The sequence below is a fragment of the Microcebus murinus genome, unplaced genomic scaffold (assembly GCF_040939455.1).
Source record: "Microcebus murinus isolate Inina unplaced genomic scaffold, M.murinus_Inina_mat1.0 scaf009_hap2_Mmur4.0, whole genome shotgun sequence".
NCBI classification, from domain to species: domain Eukaryota; kingdom Metazoa; phylum Chordata; class Mammalia; order Primates; family Cheirogaleidae; genus Microcebus; species Microcebus murinus.
In genome coordinates this window covers 1,067,234-1,090,713 of record NW_027438955.1, presented here as the reverse complement: position 1 = coordinate 1,090,713, position 23,480 = coordinate 1,067,234, and the positions used below count along the sequence as shown (strand labels likewise).

The 23,480-nt window shown below is 63.1% G+C and overlaps 6 non-coding genes across 6 annotated transcripts; all 6 read left to right on the top strand.

The window, feature by feature from the left end:
• The first annotated feature begins 2,610 nt into the window (after positions 1-2,610).
• On the top strand, positions 2,611-2,729 carry LOC142867019 (5S ribosomal RNA). The gene has a single exon (XR_012916751.1). It is a non-coding gene; the product is annotated as a 5S ribosomal RNA (ribosomal RNA).
• A 3,788-nt stretch (positions 2,730-6,517) lies between these two features.
• On the top strand, positions 6,518-6,636 carry LOC142867017 (5S ribosomal RNA). The gene has a single exon (XR_012916749.1). It is a non-coding gene; the product is annotated as a 5S ribosomal RNA (ribosomal RNA).
• A 3,798-nt stretch (positions 6,637-10,434) lies between these two features.
• LOC142867016 (5S ribosomal RNA) lies at positions 10,435-10,553 on the top strand. The gene has a single exon (XR_012916748.1). It is a non-coding gene; the product is annotated as a 5S ribosomal RNA (ribosomal RNA).
• Positions 10,554-14,350: 3,797 nt separating this feature from the next.
• On the top strand, positions 14,351-14,469 carry LOC142867015 (5S ribosomal RNA). The gene has a single exon (XR_012916747.1). It is a non-coding gene; the product is annotated as a 5S ribosomal RNA (ribosomal RNA).
• A 3,799-nt stretch (positions 14,470-18,268) lies between these two features.
• Positions 18,269-18,387, top strand: LOC142867014 (5S ribosomal RNA). Its single transcript, XR_012916746.1, has one exon. It is a non-coding gene; the product is annotated as a 5S ribosomal RNA (ribosomal RNA).
• Positions 18,388-22,264: 3,877 nt separating this feature from the next.
• LOC142867012 (5S ribosomal RNA) lies at positions 22,265-22,383 on the top strand. Its single transcript, XR_012916744.1, has one exon. It is a non-coding gene; the product is annotated as a 5S ribosomal RNA (ribosomal RNA).
• Positions 22,384-23,480: the final 1,097 nt, after the last annotated feature.

The following is a 23,480-nucleotide window of genomic DNA, read 5'->3' as shown; positions in this document are numbered from 1 at the left end:
AATTTGCTGGTGAGCGCGCTCACGTGGTGCTCGTGTGTCCATTCTTGGGATACCTGGCTTACTGGAACGGGTCCCAGCTCTGGCCAGGAGAACACGAGAGGCGCCCTCTCACCGCTGCTCCTCACAGCCGAATGGCACTCCGTGGTGTCCACGCGCCACATTTTATTCATGCACTCCTGGATGGATGGGCACTCGGGTCGCTTCCACGTCTTTGCGATTGTGAATTGTGCCCTAACTGTAACCCTAACCCTTACCCAGCCCGTCTCCTCTGCCCCTGCCTGACGCACTCCTCCCCGGCCAGGCCCGTCACTGTCCTGGGCCCCCGCCTGACCGGCTCCTCCCCGCCCGGCCTGTCACCGTCCTCTGCCCCTGCCTGACATGCTCCTTCCCGCCCGCCCGGCCTCTCACCGTCCTCGGCCCCTGCCTGACCGGCTCCTCCGTCGCCTGGGCCTTCCAAGGGCTTGGTGTGGACGCTGCTTCCAGGAAGCCCTCCAGGAACCCGGCAGCAGGGTGGCCGCAGCAGTCTCCAGCAGCCGTCCCTAAGTCGCGTGAGTGCGGGGGGACGTGCCCCCGCTGTGCCGCGGGGGCCCAGCCTGGTGCCTTCCCTGAGGCCCTGGGGCTGCCGGCTGGGCTGCCGCTCCCCGCAAGGGGAGAGCCGCGGAGGTGGGGACCGCCTCCTGATGGGGACGTACACGCAGCTCTCCACGTCGGATTCCGGGGCTCTCTGTCCTGCCCGAAGGCCCAGCTGGCCTGCGGGTCCTTAGAGTGGCAAAAACATCCGAAAACTGAGATTGAGGGTCCGGTGGGTGTCTGCACTTTTGTGCTGGGCACCCCAGGGAGGCCCGGGGGCTGGCTGGACAACGTGGTCTGCTGGGCGGGGGGGGGGGTTGGAGGAGCAACTGATGCCCTTTGCACTTTGGGTAGCAAGTGTCTGAGGTGTCTCTGAGCCCTGTGCCCTGTGGGGGGGGGCGGGGGGGAGGAGGAGGAGGAGGAGGAGGAGGAGGAGGTGGGAAGGGCCGGGGCCTGCAGTCCTGTTCCCGGGGTGGCACGGCAAGTGGCTTCTTCCACAGGCTGCTTGGCCTGGGCTCCCTGCACCTGGGCCTTTGGAGGACCGGCCCTGTGCTTGCCAACACTTCCTGCAGGGACCCAGAGCTGGGAGGTGGCATCTCTCAGCCCTGGGTCGGGCAGAGCCCCAGCGGGCCATGCCCACAACCTCTCTCAGCACCGGTCCCCCAGAAGGCTCCTTTGGGACCAGGATTCTCTTGCGGTGACTCTTTAAGGTCTGGCCCCTGGATGGAGGGGCACCAGGAGTAGAGGAGCAGGAAGGGGAAGGGGGTGGCCATGCGAGGGGACACTTTGAGGCCAAGTCCCAGCTTCAGCCTGATCCTCCTGGGAACCCCGCTCTGAGACAAGGAGCCGGGCTTCGCATTCCCACAGCAGCCAGTCGTGGGCTGAGGACACCTGGGGCGTTGGGAACTCCCTGGCTTCTCCTTGGTTTAACGTCTAGAGCTGCTTGTGAATCGCGCCGCCACACACACCCGAGCGCAGGTGTCTTCCGCACAGACTGCGGGCCTCGCTCTTCTGAATGCCGCTAGCTCGCCACCCACCCACGGGTGAACCTGGTCAGGGTGCTTTCTCTCAGGGGCAGACTCTTTTCCGGGCGGGCTACCGGTGTCTCTGTTTGCTCGTTTCTTTCTTCCATTTCGGGAAAGTCTTCCTTGCTGGGTGTGGAAATCTCCTATGCCTTCCCTCGCCTATTCTGTCAGCTTTCAAATTCTCTTTCAGTTGCCACCCTCACAGATGGATTAGGAAACTCTTTCCGGTGCACTCATTAGTGAAATGACCTCCAGGAAGCTGGAATCCAATATCTAATGGCCGATTTTTAGCGAGTCCACACGCCAGGGTGGTCGGGGTCCAATGCAGCCCCGGCCAGGCCCAGGCCCCTTGGACTGGGCCACAGGAGGACACGGAGGAGGGTCCCGGCCCCCACGAAGCGGTGCCGGCAGTTCTCCACGGGCTTGGGCGTTTTCCAGAGGTAGGAGATGGAGGGGACTGATTTCTTCAGCGCCCCCCAAACCACGCCACCCCACCCCACCCATGGGACACATCCCCAGAGAGAGACGCCCCATACACTGGCTGTGCCCCAGCCCTGGCCCGGGGAATAGGCGGCAGCCCACCCACAGGGCGAGGGGGGGGCGCAGCTGAAAGGGGTTGTGGGGGAGGGCGGCCCCTGGCTGGGGTCAAAGGGCGAGCGTCCCGCGCGTGCGCAGTCAGCGGCAGGCAGCGACGCCCTGGGGGTGGGCAGCGGGTAGGTGAAGGAGGCCGGGCGAGGAGACGAGGGGGGCTGGGAGGGCTCCACCTTGGCGAGTCCAGCCGTGGAGGCGCATCTTGTGTGAGTGTGAGTGAGTGTGAGTGTGTGTGTGTGTGTAGAGAGAGACAGCCCCCCGCCCCGCCCCGCCCCGCCCATCAGCCCCGTCCCTGGGAGCCCGCGGGACCCGGCCGGCGAACTCAACCGGCCCGGCCCGGCGCGGGGCCTGGGGCGGGAGGCGGCGGCGGGGAAGCCCAGAGAGGCTCGGCTTCTTGAGCGGGGCAGGGGCGCCCTCCGCCGCCGTCTAGGGCCACACCACCCTGAACGCCCCCGATCTCGTCTGGTCTCGGAAGCTAAGCAGGGTCGGGCCTGGTTAGTACTTGGATGGGAGACCGCCTGGGAATACCGGGTGCCACAGGCTGCTGCTTTTTTTTTTTTTTTTTTTTTTTTTTTTTTTTTGCCTCTTGTTCTGTCCCCTTTCTGGGAGCGCGGCGGCGGCCCGGGGTGGGGGTCACCCCCACCCTCAGCGCCCGCCCGCGGTGCCTGGCGCCCCAGCCCGCACCGTGGGGCCTCCTCTTGTCCCAAGCCGCGACACCGCCGCCACGCGGCAGCATGCGTGGCATCTGGACTGTCAGGTCTCAGACCAAAGGTCTGCTCTGTGGGAACCGACACGCTGGAGGAAACCTTGAGAGTCTGAGAGGGGAGGGAGTTCCAGAAGAAGGCCAGGATGTCATTTTGAGGGAGTATGTGACCAGAACTCGTCCCGTTGCTTTTGGGGTTCTATGGGCTACACGCAGGAATCTTTGGTGGTGGCACCTGATGTTGGGGGATCCGGAGTCACACCCAGACCTGCTCCACAGGCCTCCTTTTACTTTTCTCTTCGGATTCATTATTTTTAAAAAGTGTCTCTTACCTCTATGATTGCATTTTCTTTTCTCTCTCTCTTCAAGCAGATGATGGGAGTACAAGTATTCAGGTGACATGTGTTGCCCGTGCCCCCCTCCCCCCAGTGTTCTTTTTTTTTTTTTTTTTTGAGACAGAGTCTCGTTTTGCTGCCCAGGCTAGAGTGAGTGCCATGGCGTCAGCCTAGCTCACAGCAACCTCAATCTCCGGGCTCAAGCAATCCTGCTGCCTCAGCCTCCCGAGTAGTTGGGACTACAGGCATGCACCACCACGCCCGGCTGTGTTTTTCTATATATATTAGTTGGCCAATTAATTTCTTTCTATTTTTAGTAGAGACGGGGTCTCGCTCTTGCTCAGGCTGGTTTCGAACTCCTGACCTGGAGCAATCCGCCCGCCTCGGCCTCCCAGAGAGCTAGGATTACAGGCGTGAGCCACCGCGCCCGGCCCCCCCTGTGTTCTTATTCATATACCTCTCATGTTGTTCCAGCGTATTGTGGGGGTACCAATGTTAAGGTCGGGTGCCTTGCCCTCTCCAAGCCTCCCCCCTCGGGTCAGAGCTTCAAGTGCGCCCATCCCCCAGTCGGTGCGCACCCACCCCATGCCTAATGGATGTGTATGCCCCTCCCCTCCCCCCACCCGCCCGACACCCACCCGATGAAGGTGATTCCTCTCTGTCCACTTAGGCGTCCATCCGTTCGTACCAATTTGCTGGTGAGCGCGCTCACGTGGTGCTCGTGTGTCCATTCTTGGGATACCTGGCTTACTGGAACGGGTCCCAGCTCTGGCCAGGAGAACACGAGAGGCGCCCTCTCACCGCTGCTCCTCACAGCCGAATGGCACTCCGTGGTGTCCACGCGCCACATTTTATTCATGCACTCCTGGATGGATGGGCACTCGGGTCGCTTCCACGTCTTTGCGATTGTGAATTGTGCCCTAACTGTAACCCTAACCCTTACCCAGCCCGTCTCCTCTGCCCCTGCCTGACGCACTCCTCCCCGGCCAGGCCCGTCACTGTCCTGGGCCCCCGCCTGACCGGCTCCTCCCCGCCCGGCCTGTCACCGTCCTCTGCCCCTGCCTGACATGCTCCTTCCCGCCCGCCCGGCCTCTCACCGTCCTCGGCCCCTGCCTGACCGGCTCCTCCGTCGCCTGGGCCTTCCAAGGGCTTGGTGTGGACGCTGCTTCCAGGAAGCCCTCCAGGAACCCGGCAGCAGGGTGGCCGCAGCAGTCTCCAGCAGCCGTCCCTAAGTCGCGTGAGTGCGGGGGGACGTGCCCCCGCTGTGCCGCGGGGGCCCAGCCTGGTGCCTTCCCTGAGGCCCTGGGGCTGCCGGCTGGGCTGCCGCTCCCCGCAAGGGGAGAGCCGCGGAGGTGGGGACCGCCTCCTGATGGGGACGTACACGCAGCTCTCCACGTCGGATTCCGGGGCTCTCTGTCCTGCCCGAAGGCCCAGCTGGCCTGCGGGTCCTTAGAGTGGCAAAAACATCCGAAAACTGAGATTGAGGGTCCGGTGGGTGTCTGCACTTTTGTGCTGGGCACCCCAGGGAGGCCCGGGGGCTGGCTGGACAACGTGGTCTGCTGGGCGGGGGGGGGGGTTGGAGGAGCAACTGATGCCCTTTGCACTTTGGGTAGCAAGTGTCTGAGGTGTCTCTGAGCCCTGTGCCCTGTGGGGGGGGGCGGGGGGGAGGAGGAGGAGGAGGAGGAGGAGGTGGGAAGGGCCGGGGCCTGCAGTCCTGTTCCCGGGGTGGCACGGCAAGTGGCTTCTTCCACAGGCTGCTTGGCCTGGGCTCCCTGCACCTGGGCCTTTGGAGGACCGGCCCTGTGCTTGCCAACACTTCCTGCAGGGACCCAGAGCTGGGAGGTGGCATCTCTCAGCCCTGGGTCGGGCAGAGCCCCAGCGGGCCATGCCCACAACCTCTCTCAGCACCGGTCCCCCAGAAGGCTCCTTTGGGACCAGGATTCTCTTGCGGTGACTCTTTAAGGTCTGGCCCCTGGATGGAGGGGCACCAGGAGTAGAGGAGCAGGAAGGGGAAGGGGGTGGCCATGCGAGGGGACACTTTGAGGCCAAGTCCCAGCTTCAGCCTGATCCTCCTGGGAACCCCGCTCTGAGACAAGGAGCCGGGCTTCGCATTCCCACAGCAGCCAGTCGTGGGCTGAGGACACCTGGGGCGTTGGGAACTCCCTGGCTTCTCCTTGGTTTAACGTCTAGAGCTGCTTGTGAATCGCGCCGCCACACACACCCGAGCGCAGGTGTCTTCCGCACAGACTGCGGGCCTCGCTCTTCTGAATGCCGCTAGCTCGCCACCCACCCACGGGTGAACCTGGTCAGGGTGCTTTCTCTCAGGGGCAGACTCTTTTCCGGGCGGGCTACCGGTGTCTCTGTTTGCTCGTTTCTTTCTTCCATTTCGGGAAAGTCTTCCTTGCTGGGTGTGGAAATCTCCTATGCCTTCCCTCGCCTATTCTGTCAGCTTTCAAATTCTCTTTCAGTTGCCACCCTCACAGATGGATTAGGAAACTCTTTCCGGTGCACTCATTAGTGAAATGACCTCCAGGAAGCTGGAATCCAATATCTAATGGCCGATTTTTAGCGAGTCCACACGCCAGGGTGGTCGGGGTCCAATGCAGCCCCGGCCAGGCCCAGGCCCCTTGGACTGGGCCACAGGAGGACACGGAGGAGGGTCCCGGCCCCCACGAAGCGGTGCCGGCAGTTCTCCACGGGCTTGGGCGTTTTCCAGAGGTAGGAGATGGAGGGGACTGATTTCTTCAGCGCCCCCCAAACCACGCCACCCCACCCCACCCATGGGACACATCCCCAGAGAGAGACGCCCCATACACTGGCTGTGCCCCAGCCCTGGCCCGGGGAATAGGCGGCAGCCCACCCACAGGGCGAGGGGGGGGCGCAGCTGAAAGGGGTTGTGGGGGAGGGCGGCCCCTGGCTGGGGTCAAAGGGCGAGCGTCCCGCGCGTGCGCAGTCAGCGGCAGGCAGCGACGCCCTGGGGGTGGGCAGCGGGTAGGTGAAGGAGGCCGGGCGAGGAGACGAGGGGGGCTGGGAGGGCTCCACCTTGGCGAGTCCAGCCGTGGAGGCGCATCTTGTGTGAGTGTGAGTGAGTGTGAGTGTGTGTGTGTGTGTAGAGAGAGACAGCCCCCCGCCCCGCCCCGCCCCGCCCATCAGCCCCGTCCCTGGGAGCCCGCGGGACCCGGCCGGCGAACTCAACCGGCCCGGCCCGGCGCGGGGCCTGGGGCGGGAGGCGGCGGCGGGGAAGCCCAGAGAGGCTCGGCTTCTTGAGCGGGGCAGGGGCGCCCTCCGCCGCCGTCTAGGGCCACACCACCCTGAACGCCCCCGATCTCGTCTGGTCTCGGAAGCTAAGCAGGGTCGGGCCTGGTTAGTACTTGGATGGGAGACCGCCTGGGAATACCGGGTGCCACAGGCTGCTGCTTTTTTTTTTTTTTTTTTTTTTTTTTTTTTTTTGCCTCTTGTTCTGTCCCCTTTCTGGGAGCGCGGCGGCGGCCCGGGGTGGGGGTCACCCCCACCCTCAGCGCCCGCCCGCGGTGCCTGGCGCCCCAGCCCGCACCGTGGGGCCTCCTCTTGTCCCAAGCCGCGACACCGCCGCCACGCGGCAGCATGCGTGGCATCTGGACTGTCAGGTCTCAGACCAAAGGTCTGCTCTGTGGGAACCGACACGCTGGAGGAAACCTTGAGAGTCTGAGAGGGGAGGGAGTTCCAGAAGAAGGCCAGGATGTCATTTTGAGGGAGTATGTGACCAGAACTCGTCCCGTTGCTTTTGGGGTTCTATGGGCTACACGCAGGAATCTTTGGTGGTGGCACCTGATGTTGGGGGATCCGGAGTCACACCCAGACCTGCTCCACAGGCCTCCTTTTACTTTTCTCTTCGGATTCATTATTTTTAAAAAGTGTCTCTTACCTCTATGATTGCATTTTCTTTTCTCTCTCTCTTCAAGCAGATGATGGGAGTACAAGTATTCAGGTGACATGTGTTGCCCGTGCCCCCCTCCCCCCAGTGTTCTTTTTTTTTTTTTTTTTTTTTGAGACAGAGTCTCGTTTTGCTGCTCAGGCTAGAGTGAGTGCCATGGCGTCAGCCTAGCTCACAGCAACCTCAATCTCCGGGCTCAAGCAATCCTGCTGCCTCAGCCTCCCGAGTAGTTGGGACTACAGGCATGCACCACCACGCCCGGCTGTGTTTTTCTATATATATTAGTTGGCCAATTAATTTCTTTCTATTTTTAGTAGAGACGGGGTCTCGCTCTTGCTCAGGCTGGTTTCGAACTCCTGACCTGGAGCAATCCGCCCGCCTCGGCCTCCCAGAGAGCTAGGATTACAGGCGTGAGCCACCGCGCCCGGCCCCCCCTGTGTTCTTATTCATATACCTCTCATGTTGTTCCAGCGTATTGTGGGGGTACCAATGTTAAGGTCGGGTGCCTTGCCCTCTCCAAGCCTCCCCCCTCGGGTCAGAGCTTCAAGTGCGCCCATCCCCCAGTCGGTGCGCACCCACCCCATGCCTAATGGATGTGTATGCCCCTCCCCTCCCCCCACCCGCCCGACACCCACCCGATGAAGGTGATTCCTCTCTGTCCACTTAGGCGTCCATCCGTTCGTACCAATTTGCTGGTGAGCGCGCTCACGTGGTGCTCGTGTGTCCATTCTTGGGATACCTGGCTTACTGGAACGGGTCCCAGCTCTGGCCAGGAGAACACGAGAGGCGCCCTCTCACCGCTGCTCCTCACAGCCGAATGGCACTCCGTGGTGTCCACGCGCCACATTTTATTCATGCACTCCTGGATGGATGGGCACTCGGGTCGCTTCCACGTCTTTGCGATTGTGAATTGTGCCCTAACTGTAACCCTAACCCTTACCCAGCCCGTCTCCTCTGCCCCTGCCTGACGCACTCCTCCCCGGCCAGGCCCGTCACTGTCCTGGGCCCCCGCCTGACCGGCTCCTCCCCGCCCGGCCTGTCACCGTCCTCTGCCCCTGCCTGACATGCTCCTTCCCGCCCGCCCGGCCTCTCACCGTCCTCGGCCCCTGCCTGACCGGCTCCTCCGTCGCCTGGGCCTTCCAAGGGCTTGGTGTGGACGCTGCTTCCAGGAAGCCCTCCAGGAACCCGGCAGCAGGGTGGCCGCAGCAGTCTCCAGCAGCCGTCCCTAAGTCGCGTGAGTGCGGGGGGACGTGCCCCCGCTGTGCCGCGGGGGCCCAGCCTGGTGCCTTCCCTGAGGCCCTGGGGCTGCCGGCTGGGCTGCCGCTCCCCGCAAGGGGAGAGCCGCGGAGGTGGGGACCGCCTCCTGATGGGGACGTACACGCAGCTCTCCACGTCGGATTCCGGGGCTCTCTGTCCTGCCCGAAGGCCCAGCTGGCCTGCGGGTCCTTAGAGTGGCAAAAACATCCGAAAACTGAGATTGAGGGTCCGGTGGGTGTCTGCACTTTTGTGCTGGGCACCCCAGGGAGGCCCGGGGGCTGGCTGGACAACGTGGTCTGCTGGGCGGGGGGGGGGGGTTGGAGGAGCAACTGATGCCCTTTGCACTTTGGGTAGCAAGTGTCTGAGGTGTCTCTGAGCCCTGTGCCCTGTGGGGGGGGGCGGGGGGGAGGAGGAGGAGGAGGAGGAGGAGGAGGAGGTGGGAAGGGCCGGGGCCTGCAGTCCTGTTCCCGGGGTGGCACGGCAAGTGGCTTCTTCCACAGGCTGCTTGGCCTGGGCTCCCTGCACCTGGGCCTTTGGAGGACCGGCCCTGTGCTTGCCAACACTTCCTGCAGGGACCCAGAGCTGGGAGGTGGCATCTCTCAGCCCTGGGTCGGGCAGAGCCCCAGCGGGCCATGCCCACAACCTCTCTCAGCACCGGTCCCCCAGAAGGCTCCTTTGGGACCAGGATTCTCTTGCGGTGACTCTTTAAGGTCTGGCCCCTGGATGGAGGGGCACCAGGAGTAGAGGAGCAGGAAGGGGAAGGGGGTGGCCATGCGAGGGGACACTTTGAGGCCAAGTCCCAGCTTCAGCCTGATCCTCCTGGGAACCCCGCTCTGAGACAAGGAGCCGGGCTTCGCATTCCCACAGCAGCCAGTCGTGGGCTGAGGACACCTGGGGCGTTGGGAACTCCCTGGCTTCTCCTTGGTTTAACGTCTAGAGCTGCTTGTGAATCGCGCCGCCACACACACCCGAGCGCAGGTGTCTTCCGCACAGACTGCGGGCCTCGCTCTTCTGAATGCCGCTAGCTCGCCACCCACCCACGGGTGAACCTGGTCAGGGTGCTTTCTCTCAGGGGCAGACTCTTTTCCGGGCGGGCTACCGGTGTCTCTGTTTGCTCGTTTCTTTCTTCCATTTCGGGAAAGTCTTCCTTGCTGGGTGTGGAAATCTCCTATGCCTTCCCTCGCCTATTCTGTCAGCTTTCAAATTCTCTTTCAGTTGCCACCCTCACAGATGGATTAGGAAACTCTTTCCGGTGCACTCATTAGTGAAATGACCTCCAGGAAGCTGGAATCCAATATCTAATGGCCGATTTTTAGCGAGTCCACACGCCAGGGTGGTCGGGGTCCAATGCAGCCCCGGCCAGGCCCAGGCCCCTTGGACTGGGCCACAGGAGGACACGGAGGAGGGTCCCGGCCCCCACGAAGCGGTGCCGGCAGTTCTCCACGGGCTTGGGCGTTTTCCAGAGGTAGGAGATGGAGGGGACTGATTTCTTCAGCGCCCCCCAAACCACGCCACCCCACCCCACCCATGGGACACATCCCCAGAGAGAGACGCCCCATACACTGGCTGTGCCCCAGCCCTGGCCCGGGGAATAGGCGGCAGCCCACCCACAGGGCGAGGGGGGGGCGCAGCTGAAAGGGGTTGTGGGGGAGGGCGGCCCCTGGCTGGGGTCAAAGGGCGAGCGTCCCGCGCGTGCGCAGTCAGCGGCAGGCAGCGACGCCCTGGGGGTGGGCAGCGGGTAGGTGAAGGAGGCCGGGCGAGGAGACGAGGGGGGCTGGGAGGGCTCCACCTTGGCGAGTCCAGCCGTGGAGGCGCATCTTGTGTGAGTGTGAGTGAGTGTGAGTGTGTGTGTGTGTGTAGAGAGAGACAGCCCCCCGCCCCGCCCCGCCCCGCCCATCAGCCCCGTCCCTGGGAGCCCGCGGGACCCGGCCGGCGAACTCAACCGGCCCGGCCCGGCGCGGGGCCTGGGGCGGGAGGCGGCGGCGGGGAAGCCCAGAGAGGCTCGGCTTCTTGAGCGGGGCAGGGGCGCCCTCCGCCGCCGTCTAGGGCCACACCACCCTGAACGCCCCCGATCTCGTCTGGTCTCGGAAGCTAAGCAGGGTCGGGCCTGGTTAGTACTTGGATGGGAGACCGCCTGGGAATACCGGGTGCCACAGGCTGCTGCTTTTTTTTTTTTTTTTTTTTTTTTTTTTTTTTTGCCTCTTGTTCTGTCCCCTTTCTGGGAGCGCGGCGGCGGCCCGGGGTGGGGGTCACCCCCACCCTCAGCGCCCGCCCGCGGTGCCTGGCGCCCCAGCCCGCACCGTGGGGCCTCCTCTTGTCCCAAGCCGCGACACCGCCGCCACGCGGCAGCATGCGTGGCATCTGGACTGTCAGGTCTCAGACCAAAGGTCTGCTCTGTGGGAACCGACACGCTGGAGGAAACCTTGAGAGTCTGAGAGGGGAGGGAGTTCCAGAAGAAGGCCAGGATGTCATTTTGAGGGAGTATGTGACCAGAACTCGTCCCGTTGCTTTTGGGGTTCTATGGGCTACACGCAGGAATCTTTGGTGGTGGCACCTGATGTTGGGGGATCCGGAGTCACACCCAGACCTGCTCCACAGGCCTCCTTTTACTTTTCTCTTCGGATTCATTATTTTTAAAAAGTGTCTCTTACCTCTATGATTGCATTTTCTTTTCTCTCTCTCTTCAAGCAGATGATGGGAGTACAAGTATTCAGGTGACATGTGTTGCCCGTGCCCCCCTCCCCCCAGTGTTCTTTTTTTTTTTTTTTTTTTTTGAGACAGAGTCTCGTTTTGCTGCTCAGGCTAGAGTGAGTGCCATGGCGTCAGCCTAGCTCACAGCAACCTCAATCTCCGGGCTCAAGCAATCCTGCTGCCTCAGCCTCCCGAGTAGTTGGGACTACAGGCATGCACCACCACGCCCGGCTGTGTTTTTCTATATATATTAGTTGGCCAATTAATTTCTTTCTATTTTTAGTAGAGACGGGGTCTCGCTCTTGCTCAGGCTGGTTTCGAACTCCTGACCTGGAGCAATCCGCCCGCCTCGGCCTCCCAGAGAGCTAGGATTACAGGCGTGAGCCACCGCGCCCGGCCCCCCCTGTGTTCTTATTCATATACCTCTCATGTTGTTCCAGCGTATTGTGGGGGTACCAATGTTAAGGTCGGGTGCCTTGCCCTCTCCAAGCCTCCCCCCTCGGGTCAGAGCTTCAAGTGCGCCCATCCCCCAGTCGGTGCGCACCCACCCCATGCCTAATGGATGTGTATGCCCCTCCCCTCCCCCCACCCGCCCGACACCCACCCGATGAAGGTGATTCCTCTCTGTCCACTTAGGCGTCCATCCGTTCGTACCAATTTGCTGGTGAGCGCGCTCACGTGGTGCTCGTGTGTCCATTCTTGGGATACCTGGCTTACTGGAACGGGTCCCAGCTCTGGCCAGGAGAACACGAGAGGCGCCCTCTCACCGCTGCTCCTCACAGCCGAATGGCACTCCGTGGTGTCCACGCGCCACATTTTATTCATGCACTCCTGGATGGATGGGCACTCGGGTCGCTTCCACGTCTTTGCGATTGTGAATTGTGCCCTAACTGTAACCCTAACCCTTACCCAGCCCGTCTCCTCTGCCCCTGCCTGACGCACTCCTCCCCGGCCAGGCCCGTCACTGTCCTGGGCCCCCGCCTGACCGGCTCCTCCCCGCCCGGCCTGTCACCGTCCTCTGCCCCTGCCTGACATGCTCCTTCCCGCCCGCCCGGCCTCTCACCGTCCTCGGCCCCTGCCTGACCGGCTCCTCCGTCGCCTGGGCCTTCCAAGGGCTTGGTGTGGACGCTGCTTCCAGGAAGCCCTCCAGGAACCCGGCAGCAGGGTGGCCGCAGCAGTCTCCAGCAGCCGTCCCTAAGTCGCGTGAGTGCGGGGGGACGTGCCCCCGCTGTGCCGCGGGGGCCCAGCCTGGTGCCTTCCCTGAGGCCCTGGGGCTGCCGGCTGGGCTGCCGCTCCCCGCAAGGGGAGAGCCGCGGAGGTGGGGACCGCCTCCTGATGGGGACGTACACGCAGCTCTCCACGTCGGATTCCGGGGCTCTCTGTCCTGCCCGAAGGCCCAGCTGGCCTGCGGGTCCTTAGAGTGGCAAAAACATCCGAAAACTGAGATTGAGGGTCCGGTGGGTGTCTGCACTTTTGTGCTGGGCACCCCAGGGAGGCCCGGGGGCTGGCTGGACAACGTGGTCTGCTGGGCGGGGGGGGGGGTTGGAGGAGCAACTGATGCCCTTTGCACTTTGGGTAGCAAGTGTCTGAGGTGTCTCTGAGCCCTGTGCCCTGTGGGGGGGGGCGGGGGGGAGGAGGAGGAGGAGGAGGAGGAGGAGGAGGTGGGAAGGGCCGGGGCCTGCAGTCCTGTTCCCGGGGTGGCACGGCAAGTGGCTTCTTCCACAGGCTGCTTGGCCTGGGCTCCCTGCACCTGGGCCTTTGGAGGACCGGCCCTGTGCTTGCCAACACTTCCTGCAGGGACCCAGAGCTGGGAGGTGGCATCTCTCAGCCCTGGGTCGGGCAGAGCCCCAGCGGGCCATGCCCACAACCTCTCTCAGCACCGGTCCCCCAGAAGGCTCCTTTGGGACCAGGATTCTCTTGCGGTGACTCTTTAAGGTCTGGCCCCTGGATGGAGGGGCACCAGGAGTAGAGGAGCAGGAAGGGGAAGGGGGTGGCCATGCGAGGGGACACTTTGAGGCCAAGTCCCAGCTTCAGCCTGATCCTCCTGGGAACCCCGCTCTGAGACAAGGAGCCGGGCTTCGCATTCCCACAGCAGCCAGTCGTGGGCTGAGGACACCTGGGGCGTTGGGAACTCCCTGGCTTCTCCTTGGTTTAACGTCTAGAGCTGCTTGTGAATCGCGCCGCCACACACACCCGAGCGCAGGTGTCTTCCGCACAGACTGCGGGCCTCGCTCTTCTGAATGCCGCTAGCTCGCCACCCACCCACGGGTGAACCTGGTCAGGGTGCTTTCTCTCAGGGGCAGACTCTTTTCCGGGCGGGCTACCGGTGTCTCTGTTTGCTCGTTTCTTTCTTCCATTTCGGGAAAGTCTTCCTTGCTGGGTGTGGAAATCTCCTATGCCTTCCCTCGCCTATTCTGTCAGCTTTCAAATTCTCTTTCAGTTGCCACCCTCACAGATGGATTAGGAAACTCTTTCCGGTGCACTCATTAGTGAAATGACCTCCAGGAAGCTGGAATCCAATATCTAATGGCCGATTTTTAGCGAGTCCACACGCCAGGGTGGTCGGGGTCCAATGCAGCCCCGGCCAGGCCCAGGCCCCTTGGACTGGGCCACAGGAGGACACGGAGGAGGGTCCCGGCCCCCACGAAGCGGTGCCGGCAGTTCTCCACGGGCTTGGGCGTTTTCCAGAGGTAGGAGATGGAGGGGACTGATTTCTTCAGCGCCCCCCAAACCACGCCACCCCACCCCACCCATGGGACACATCCCCAGAGAGAGACGCCCCATACACTGGCTGTGCCCCAGCCCTGGCCCGGGGAATAGGCGGCAGCCCACCCACAGGGCGAGGGGGGGGCGCAGCTGAAAGGGGTTGTGGGGGAGGGCGGCCCCTGGCTGGGGTCAAAGGGCGAGCGTCCCGCGCGTGCGCAGTCAGCGGCAGGCAGCGACGCCCTGGGGGTGGGCAGCGGGTAGGTGAAGGAGGCCGGGCGAGGAGACGAGGGGGGCTGGGAGGGCTCCACCTTGGCGAGTCCAGCCGTGGAGGCGCATCTTGTGTGAGTGTGAGTGAGTGTGAGTGTGTGTGTGTGTGTAGAGAGAGACAGCCCCCCGCCCCGCCCCGCCCCGCCCATCAGCCCCGTCCCTGGGAGCCCGCGGGACCCGGCCGGCGAACTCAACCGGCCCGGCCCGGCGCGGGGCCTGGGGCGGGAGGCGGCGGCGGGGAAGCCCAGAGAGGCTCGGCTTCTTGAGCGGGGCAGGGGCGCCCTCCGCCGCCGTCTAGGGCCACACCACCCTGAACGCCCCCGATCTCGTCTGGTCTCGGAAGCTAAGCAGGGTCGGGCCTGGTTAGTACTTGGATGGGAGACCGCCTGGGAATACCGGGTGCCACAGGCTGCTGCTTTTTTTTTTTTTTTTTTTTTTTTTTTTTTTTTGCCTCTTGTTCTGTCCCCTTTCTGGGAGCGCGGCGGCGGCCCGGGGTGGGGGTCACCCCCACCCTCAGCGCCCGCCCGCGGTGCCTGGCGCCCCAGCCCGCACCGTGGGGCCTCCTCTTGTCCCAAGCCGCGACACCGCCGCCACGCGGCAGCATGCGTGGCATCTGGACTGTCAGGTCTCAGACCAAAGGTCTGCTCTGTGGGAACCGACACGCTGGAGGAAACCTTGAGAGTCTGAGAGGGGAGGGAGTTCCAGAAGAAGGCCAGGATGTCATTTTGAGGGAGTATGTGACCAGAACTCGTCCCGTTGCTTTTGGGGTTCTATGGGCTACACGCAGGAATCTTTGGTGGTGGCACCTGATGTTGGGGGATCCGGAGTCACACCCAGACCTGCTCCACAGGCCTCCTTTTACTTTTCTCTTCGGATTCATTATTTTTAAAAAGTGTCTCTTACCTCTATGATTGCATTTTCTTTTCTCTCTCTCTTCAAGCAGATGATGGGAGTACAAGTATTCAGGTGACATGTGTTGCCCGTGCCCCCCTCCCCCCAGTGTTCTTTTTTTTTTTTTTTTTTTTGAGACAGAGTCTCGTTTTGCTGCCCAGGCTAGAGTGAGTGCCATGGCGTCAGCCTAGCTCACAGCAACCTCAATCTCCGGGCTCAAGCAATCCTGCTGCCTCAGCCTCCCGAGTAGTTGGGACTACAGGCATGCACCACCACGCCCGGCTGTGTTTTTCTATATATATTAGTTGGCCAATTAATTTCTTTCTATTTTTAGTAGAGACGGGGTCTCGCTCTTGCTCAGGCTGGTTTCGAACTCCTGACCTGGAGCAATCCGCCCGCCTCGGCCTCCCAGAGAGCTAGGATTACAGGCGTGAGCCACCGCGCCCGGCCCCCCCTGTGTTCTTATTCATATACCTCTCATGTTGTTCCAGCGTATTGTGGGGGTACCAATGTTAAGGTCGGGTGCCTTGCCCTCTCCAAGCCTCCCCCCTCGGGTCAGAGCTTCAAGTGCGCCCATCCCCCAGTCGGTGCGCACCCACCCCATGCCTAATGGATGTGTATGCCCCTCCCCTCCCCCCACCCGCCCGACACCCACCCGATGAAGGTGATTCCTCTCTGTCCACTTAGGCGTCCATCCGTTCGTACCAATTTGCTGGTGAGCGCGCTCACGTGGTGCTCGTGTGTCCATTCTTGGGATACCTGGCTTACTGGAACGGGTCCCAGCTCTGGCCAGGAGAACACGAGAGGCGCCCTCTCACCGCTGCTCCTCACAGCCGAATGGCACTCCGTGGTGTCCACGCGCCACATTTTATTCATGCACTCCTGGATGGATGGGCACTCGGGTCGCTTCCACGTCTTTGCGATTGTGAATTGTGCCCTAACTGTAACCCTAACCCTTACCCAGCCCGTCTCCTCTGCCCCTGCCTGACGCACTCCTCCCCGGCCAGGCCCGTCACTGTCCTGGGCCCCCGCCTGACCGGCTCCTCCCCGCCCGGCCTGTCACCGTCCTCTGCCCCTGCCTGACATGCTCCTTCCCGCCCGCCCGGCCTCTCACCGTCCTCGGCCCCTGCCTGACCGGCTCCTCCGTCGCCTGGGCCTTCCAAGGGCTTGGTGTGGACGCTGCTTCCAGGAAGCCCTCCAGGAACCCGGCAGCAGGGTGGCCGCAGCAGTCTCCAGCAGCCGTCCCTAAGTCGCGTGAGTGCGGGGGGACGTGCCCCCGCTGTGCCGCGGGGGCCCAGCCTGGTGCCTTCCCTGAGGCCCTGGGGCTGCCGGCTGGGCTGCCGCTCCCCGCAAGGGGAGAGCCGCGGAGGTGGGGACCGCCTCCTGATGGGGACGTACACGCAGCTCTCCACGTCGGATTCCGGGGCTCTCTGTCCTGCCCGAAGGCCCAGCTGGCCTGCGGGTCCTTAGAGTGGCAAAAACATCCGAAAACTGAGATTGAGGGTCCGGTGGGTGTCTGCACTTTTGTGCTGGGCACCCCAGGGAGGCCCGGGGGCTGGCTGGACAACGTGGTCTGCTGGGCGGGGGGGGGGGGGTTGGAGGAGCAACTGATGCCCTTTGCACTTTGGGTAGCAAGAGTCTGAGGTGTCTCTGAGCCCTGTGCCCTGTGGGGGGGGGGCGGGGGGGAGGAGGAGGAGGAGGAGGAGGAGGAGGAGGTGGGAAGGGCCGGGGCCTGCAGTCCTGTTCCCGGGGTGGCACGGCAAGTGGCTTCTTCCACAGGCTGCTTGGCCTGGGCTCCCTGCACCTGGGCCTTTGGAGGACCGGCCCTGTGCTTGCCAACACTTCCTGCAGGGACCCAGAGCTGGGAGGTGGCATCTCTCAGCCCTGGGTCGGGCAGAGCCCCAGCGGGCCATGCCCACAACCTCTCTCAGCACCGGTCCCCCAGAAGGCTCCTTTGGGACCAGGATTCTCTTGCGGTGACTCTTTAAGGTCTGGCCCCTGGATGGAGGGGCACCAGGAGTAGAGGAGCAGGAAGGGGAAGGGGGTGGCCATGCGAGGGGACACTTTGAGGCCAAGTCCCAGCTTCAGCCTGATCCTCCTGGGAACCCCGCTCTGAGACAAGGAGCCGGGCTTCGCATTCCCACAGCAGCCAGTCGTGGGCTGAGGACACCTGGGGCGTTGGGAACTCCCTGGCTTCTCCTTGGTTTAACGTCTAGAGCTGCTTGTGAATCGCGCCGCCACACACACCCGAGCGCAGGTGTCTTCCGCACAGACTGCGGGCCTCGCTCTTCTGAATGCCGCTAGCTCGCCACCCACCCACGGGTGAACCTGGTCAGGGTGCTTTCTCTCAGGGGCAGACTCTTTTCCGGGCGGGCTACCGGTGTCTCTGTTTGCTCGTTTCTTTCTTCCATTTCGGGAAAGTCTTCCTTGCTGGGTGTGGAAATCTCCTATGCCTTCCCTCGCCTATTCTGTCAGCTTTCAAATTCTCTTTCAGTTGCCACCCTCACAGATGGATTAGGAAACTCTTTCCGGTGCACTCATTAGTGAAATGACCTCCAGGAAGCTGGAATCCAATATCTAATGGCCGATTTTTAGCGAGTCCACACGCCAGGGTGGTCGGGGTCCAATGCAGCCCCGGCCAGGCCCAGGCCCCTTGGACTGGGCCACAGGAGGACACGGAGGAGGGTCCCGGCCCCCACGAAGCGGTGCCGGCAGTTCTCCACGGGCTTGGGCGTTTTCCAGAGGTAGGAGATGGAGGGGACTGATTTCTTCAGCGCCCCCCAAACCACGCCACCCCACCCCACCCATGGGACACATCCCCAGAGAGAGACGCCCCATACACTGGCTGTGCCCCAGCCCTGGCCCGGGGAATAGGCGGCAGCCCACCCACAGGGCGAGGGGGGGGCGCAGCTGAAAGGGGTTGTGGGGGAGGGCGGCCCCTGGCTGGGGTCAAAGGGCGAGCGTCCCGCGCGTGCGCAGTCAGCGGCAGGCAGCGACGCCCTGGGGGTGGGCAGCGGGTAGGTGAAGGAGGCCGGGCGAGGAGACGAGGGGGGCTGGGAGGGCTCCACCTTGGCGAGTCCAGCCGTGGAGGCGCATCTTGTGTGAGTGTGAGTGAGTGTGAGTGTGTGTGTGTGTGTAGAGAGAGACAGCCCCCCGCCCCGCCCCGCCCCGCCCATCAGCCCCGTCCCTGGGAGCCCGCGGGACCCGGCCGGCGAACTCAACCGGCCCGGCCCGGCGCGGGGCCTGGGGCGGGAGGCGGCGGCGGGGAAGCCCAGAGAGGCTCGGCTTCTTGAGCGGGGCAGGGGCGCCCTCCGCCGCCGTCTAGGGCCACACCACCCTGAACGCCCCCGATCTCGTCTGGTCTCGGAAGCTAAGCAGGGTCGGGCCTGGTTAGTACTTGGATGGGAGACCGCCTGGGAATACCGGGTGCCACAGGCTGCTGCTTTTTTTTTTTTTTTTTTTTTTTTTTTTTTTTTTGCCTCTTGTTCTGTCCCCTTTCTGGGAGCGCGGCGGCGGCCCGGGGTGGGGGTCACCCCCACCCTCAGCGCCCGCCCGCGGTGCCTGGCGCCCCAGCCCGCACCGTGGGGCCTCCTCTTGTCCCAAGCCGCGACACCGCCGCCACGCGGCAGCATGCGTGGCATCTGGACTGTCAGGTCTCAGACCAAAGGTCTGCTCTGTGGGAACCGACACGCTGGAGGAAACCTTGAGAGTCTGAGAGGGGAGGGAGTTCCAGAAGAAGGCCAGGATGTCATTTTGAGGGAGTATGTGACCAGAACTCGTCCCGTTGCTTTTGGGGTTCTATGGGCTACACGCAGGAATCTTTGGTGGTGGCACCTGATGTTGGGGGATCCGGAGTCACACCCAGACCTGCTCCACAGGCCTCCTTTTACTTTTCTCTTCGGATTCATTATTTTTAAAAAGTGTCTCTTACCTCTATGATTGCATTTTCTTTTCTCTCTCTCTTCAAGCAGATGATGGGAGTACAAGTATTCAGGTGACATGTGTTGCCCGTGCCCCCCTCCCCCCAGTGTTCTTTTTTTTTTTTTTTTTTTGAGACAGAGTCTCGTTTTGCTGCCCAGGCTAGAGTGAGTGCCATGGCGTCAGCCTAGCTCACAGCAACCTCAATCTCCGGGCTCAAGCAATCCTGCTGCCTCAGCCTCCCGAGTAGTTGGGACTACAGGCATGCACCACCACGCCCGGCTGTGTTTTTCTATATATATTAGTTGGCCAATTAATTTCTTTCTATTTTTAGTAGAGACGGGGTCTCGCTCTTGCTCAGGCTGGTTTCGAACTCCTGACCTGGAGCAATCCGCCCGCCTCGGCCTCCCAGAGAGCTAGGATTACAGGCGTGAGCCACCGCGCCCGGCCCCCCCTGTGTTCTTATTCATATACCTCTCATGTTGTTCCAGCGTATTGTGGGGGTACCAATGTTAAGGTCGGGTGCCTTGCCCTCTCCAAGCCTCCCCCCTCGGGTCAGAGCTTCAAGTGCGCCCATCCCCCAGTCGGTGCGCACCCACCCCATGCCTAATGGATGTGTATGCCCCTCCCCTCCCCCCACCCGCCCGACACCCACCCGATGAAGGTGATTCCTCTCTGTCCACTTAGGCGTCCATCCGTTCGTACCAATTTGCTGGTGAGCGCGCTCACGTGGTGCTCGTGTGTCCATTCTTGGGATACCTGGCTTACTGGAACGGGTCCCAGCTCTGGCCAGGAGAACACGAGAGGCGCCCTCTCACCGCTGCTCCTCACAGCCGAATGGCACTCCGTGGTGTCCACGCGCCACATTTTATTCATGCACTCCTGGATGGATGGGCACTCGGGTCGCTTCCACGTCTTTGCGATTGTGAATTGTGCCCTAACTGTAACCCTAACCCTTACCCAGCCCGTCTCCTCTGCCCCTGCCTGACGCACTCCTCCCCGGCCAGGCCCGTCACTGTCCTGGGCCCCCGCCTGACCGGCTCCTCCCCGCCCGGCCTGTCACCGTCCTCTGCCCCTGCCTGACATGCTCCTTCCCGCCCGCCCGGCCTCTCACCGTCCTCGGCCCCTGCCTGACCGGCTCCTCCGTCGCCTGGGCCTTCCAAGGGCTTGGTGTGGACGGTGCTTCCAGGAAGCCCTCCAGGAACCCGGCAGCAGGGTGGCCGCAGCAGTCTCCAGCAGCCGTCCCTAAGTCGCGTGAGTGCGGGGGGACGTGCCCCCGCTGTGCCGCGGGGGCCCAGCCTGGTGCCTTCCCTGAGGCCCTGGGGCTGCCGGCTGGGCTGCCGCTCCCCGCAAGGGGAGAGCCGCGGAGGTGGGGACCGCCTCCTGATGGGGACGTACACGCAGCTCTCCACGTCGGATTCCGGGGCTCTCTGTCCTGCCCGAAGGCCCAGCTGGCCTGCGGGTCCTTAGAGTGGCAAAAACATCCGAAAACTGAGATTGAGGGTCCGGTGGGTGTCTGCACTTTTGTGCTGGGCACCCCAGGGAGGCCCGGGGGCTGGCTGGACAACGTGGTCTGCTGGGCGGGGGGGGGGGGGTTGGAGGAGCAACTGATGCCCTTTGCACTTTGGGTAGCAAGAGTCTGAGGTGTCTCTGAGCCCTGTGCCCTGTGGGGGGGGGGGCGGGGGGGAGGAGGAGGAGGAGGAGGAGGAGGAGGAGGTGGGAAGGGCCGGGGCCTGCAGTCCTGTTCCCGGGGTGGCACGGCAAGTGGCTTCTTCCACAGGCTGCTTGGCCTGGGCTCCCTGCACCTGGGCCTTTGGAGGACCGGCCCTGTGCTTGCCAACACTTCCTGCAGGGACCCAGAGCTGGGAGGTGGCATCTCTCAGCCCTGGGTCGGGCAGAGCCCCAGCGGGCCATGCCCACAACCTCTCTCAGCACCGGTCCCCCAGAAGGCTCCTTTGGGACCAGGATTCTCTTGCGGTGACTCTTTAAGGTCTGGCCCCTGGATGGAGGGGCACCAGGAGTAGAGGAGCAGGAAGGGGAAGGGGGTGGCCATGCGAGGGGACACTTTGAGGCCAAGTCCCAGCTTCAGCCTGATCCTCCTGGGAACCCCGCTCTGAGACAAGGAGCCGGGCTTCGCATTCCCACAGCAGCCAGTCGTGGGCTGAGGACACCTGGGGCGTTGGGAACTCCCTGGCTTCTCCTTGGTTTAACGTCTAGAGCTGCTTGTGAATCGCGCCGCCACACACACCCGAGCGCAGGTGTCTTCCGCACAGACTGCGGGCCTCGCTCTTCTGAATGCCGCTAGCTCGCCACCCACCCACGGGTGAACCTGGTCAGGGTGCTTTCTCTCAGGGGCAGACTCTTTTCCGGGCGGGCTACCGGTGTCTCTGTTTGCTCGTTTCTTTCTTCCATTTCGGGAAAGTCTTCCTTGCTGGGTGTGGAAATCTCCTATGCCTTCCCTCGCCTATTCTGTCAGCTTTCAAATTCTCTTTCAGTTGCCACCCTCACAGATGGATTAGGAAACTCTTTCCGGTGCACTCATTAGTGAAATGACCTCCAGGAAGCTGGAATCCAATATCTAATGGCCGATTTTTAGCGAGTCCACACGCCAGGGTGGTCGGGGTCCAATGCAGCCCCGGCCAGGCCCAGGCCCCTTGGACTGGGCCACAGGAGGACACGGAGGAGGGTCCCGGCCCCCACGAAGCGGTGCCGGCAGTTCTCCACGGGCTTGGGTGTTTTCCAGAGGTAGGAGATGGAGGGGACTGATTTCTTCAGCGCCCCCCAAACCACGCCACCCCACCCCACCCATGGGACACATCCCCAGAGAGAGAGAGAGACGCCCCATACACTCGCTCCCCTCCCCCATGTGCTGTGCCCCAGCCCTGGCCCAGGGGAATAGGCAGCAGCCCACCCACAGGGTGGGGGGCCCAGCTGAAAGGGGTTGTGGGGGAGGGCGGCCCCTGGCTGGGGTCAAAGGGCGGGGACCCGGGCGTGAGCAATGGGCGGTGGCGGCGGCGGCGGCCGGCGGCCGTGGTGGTCGCGGTTGCGATCAAGAGCTAGGGGTGGGGGGCGGGGAGGTGAAGGAGGCCAGGTGAGGAGAGGAAGGGGGCTGGAAGGTCTCCACCTTGGCGAGTCCAGCCGTGGAGGCGCATCTTGTGTGAGTGTGAGTGAGTGAGTGTGAGTGTGTGTGTGTGTGTGTATAGAGAGACAGCCCCCCACCCCGGCCCGCCGCTTCCTGCCCGCCCCGCCCCGCCTGTCACCCCTGTCCCTCGGAGCCCTGCGGACTCGGCCAGCAAACTCAACAGGCCTGGCCCGGCACGGGGCCTGGGGCGGGAGGAGGCGGCGGGGAAGCGCAGAGAGGCTCGGCTTCTTGAGCGGGGCAGGGGCGCCCTCTGCCGTCTAGGGCCACACCACCCTGAACGCGCCCGATCTCGTCTGGTCTCGGAAGGTAAGCAGGGTTGGGCCTGGTTAGTACTTGGATGGGAGACCGCCTGGGAATACCGGGTGCCGTAGGCTTCTTCTTTTTTCTTTTTTTGTTTTGCCTCTTGTTCTGTCCCCTTTCTGGGAGCGGGGCGGCGGCCCGGGGTGGGGGTCACCCACACCCTCAGCGCCCGCCGCGGTGCCTGGAGCCCCAGCCCGCACCGTGGGGCCTCCTCTTGTCCCAAGCCGCGATACCGCCGTCACGCGGCAGCATGCGTGGCTTCTGGATTGTCAGGTCTCAGACCAAAGTTCTGGCACCCTGTCTTACCGTCCCCCATGGGTGTGTGGACACACCCAGATCGACACAGCGCACGGCCTGCCCATCTCCCTTGGGTGAGTGGACACAGCCTGATCCACACTGCGCCCTGCCTTCCTGTGTCCCTTTGGTGTGTGGACACAGCCAGTTCCACACTGCGCCCTGACTGCCCGTCTCCCGTGGGTGAGTTTACACAGTCACATCCACACTGCGCCCTGTCCGCCTGTCTCTGCTGGGTGTGTGGACACAACAAGTTCCACACAGCGCCCTGCCACCCGTCTCCCGTGGGTGAGGGGACACAATAAATCCACACGGCGCCCAGCCTACATATCTCCCGTGGGTGAGTAGACACAGCCACGTCCACGCAGCGTCCTGCCTACCCGTCTGTTTGATGTGTGGACACAGCAAGTTCCACACTGCTCCCTGTCTGCCCGTGTCCCGGGGGTGTGTGAACAATGACAGTTCCACACATAGCCCAGCCTGCATGTCACCCATGGGTGAGTGGATACAGCAAGTTCCACACTGCGCCCTGTCTGCCCGTTTGCCATATGTCTGTGGACACAGAAAGTTCCACACACAGCCCTGCCTGCCCGCCTCCCGTTGGTTTGTGGACACAGCCAGTTCCACACTGCGCCCTGACTGCCTGTCTCTGGTGGGTGAGTGGACACAGCCACATCCACACAGCACACTGCCTACCCGTCACCCGTGGGTGAGTGGACACAGCCACATCCACAAAGCGCCCTTCCTGCCCGTCTCCCGTGGGTGAGTGGACACAGCCACATGCACACTGTGATCTGCCAGCCCGTCTCCCGTGGGAGAGTGCACACTGCAAGTTCCACAATGCGCCCTACCTGACCGTCTCCCATGGGTGTGTGGA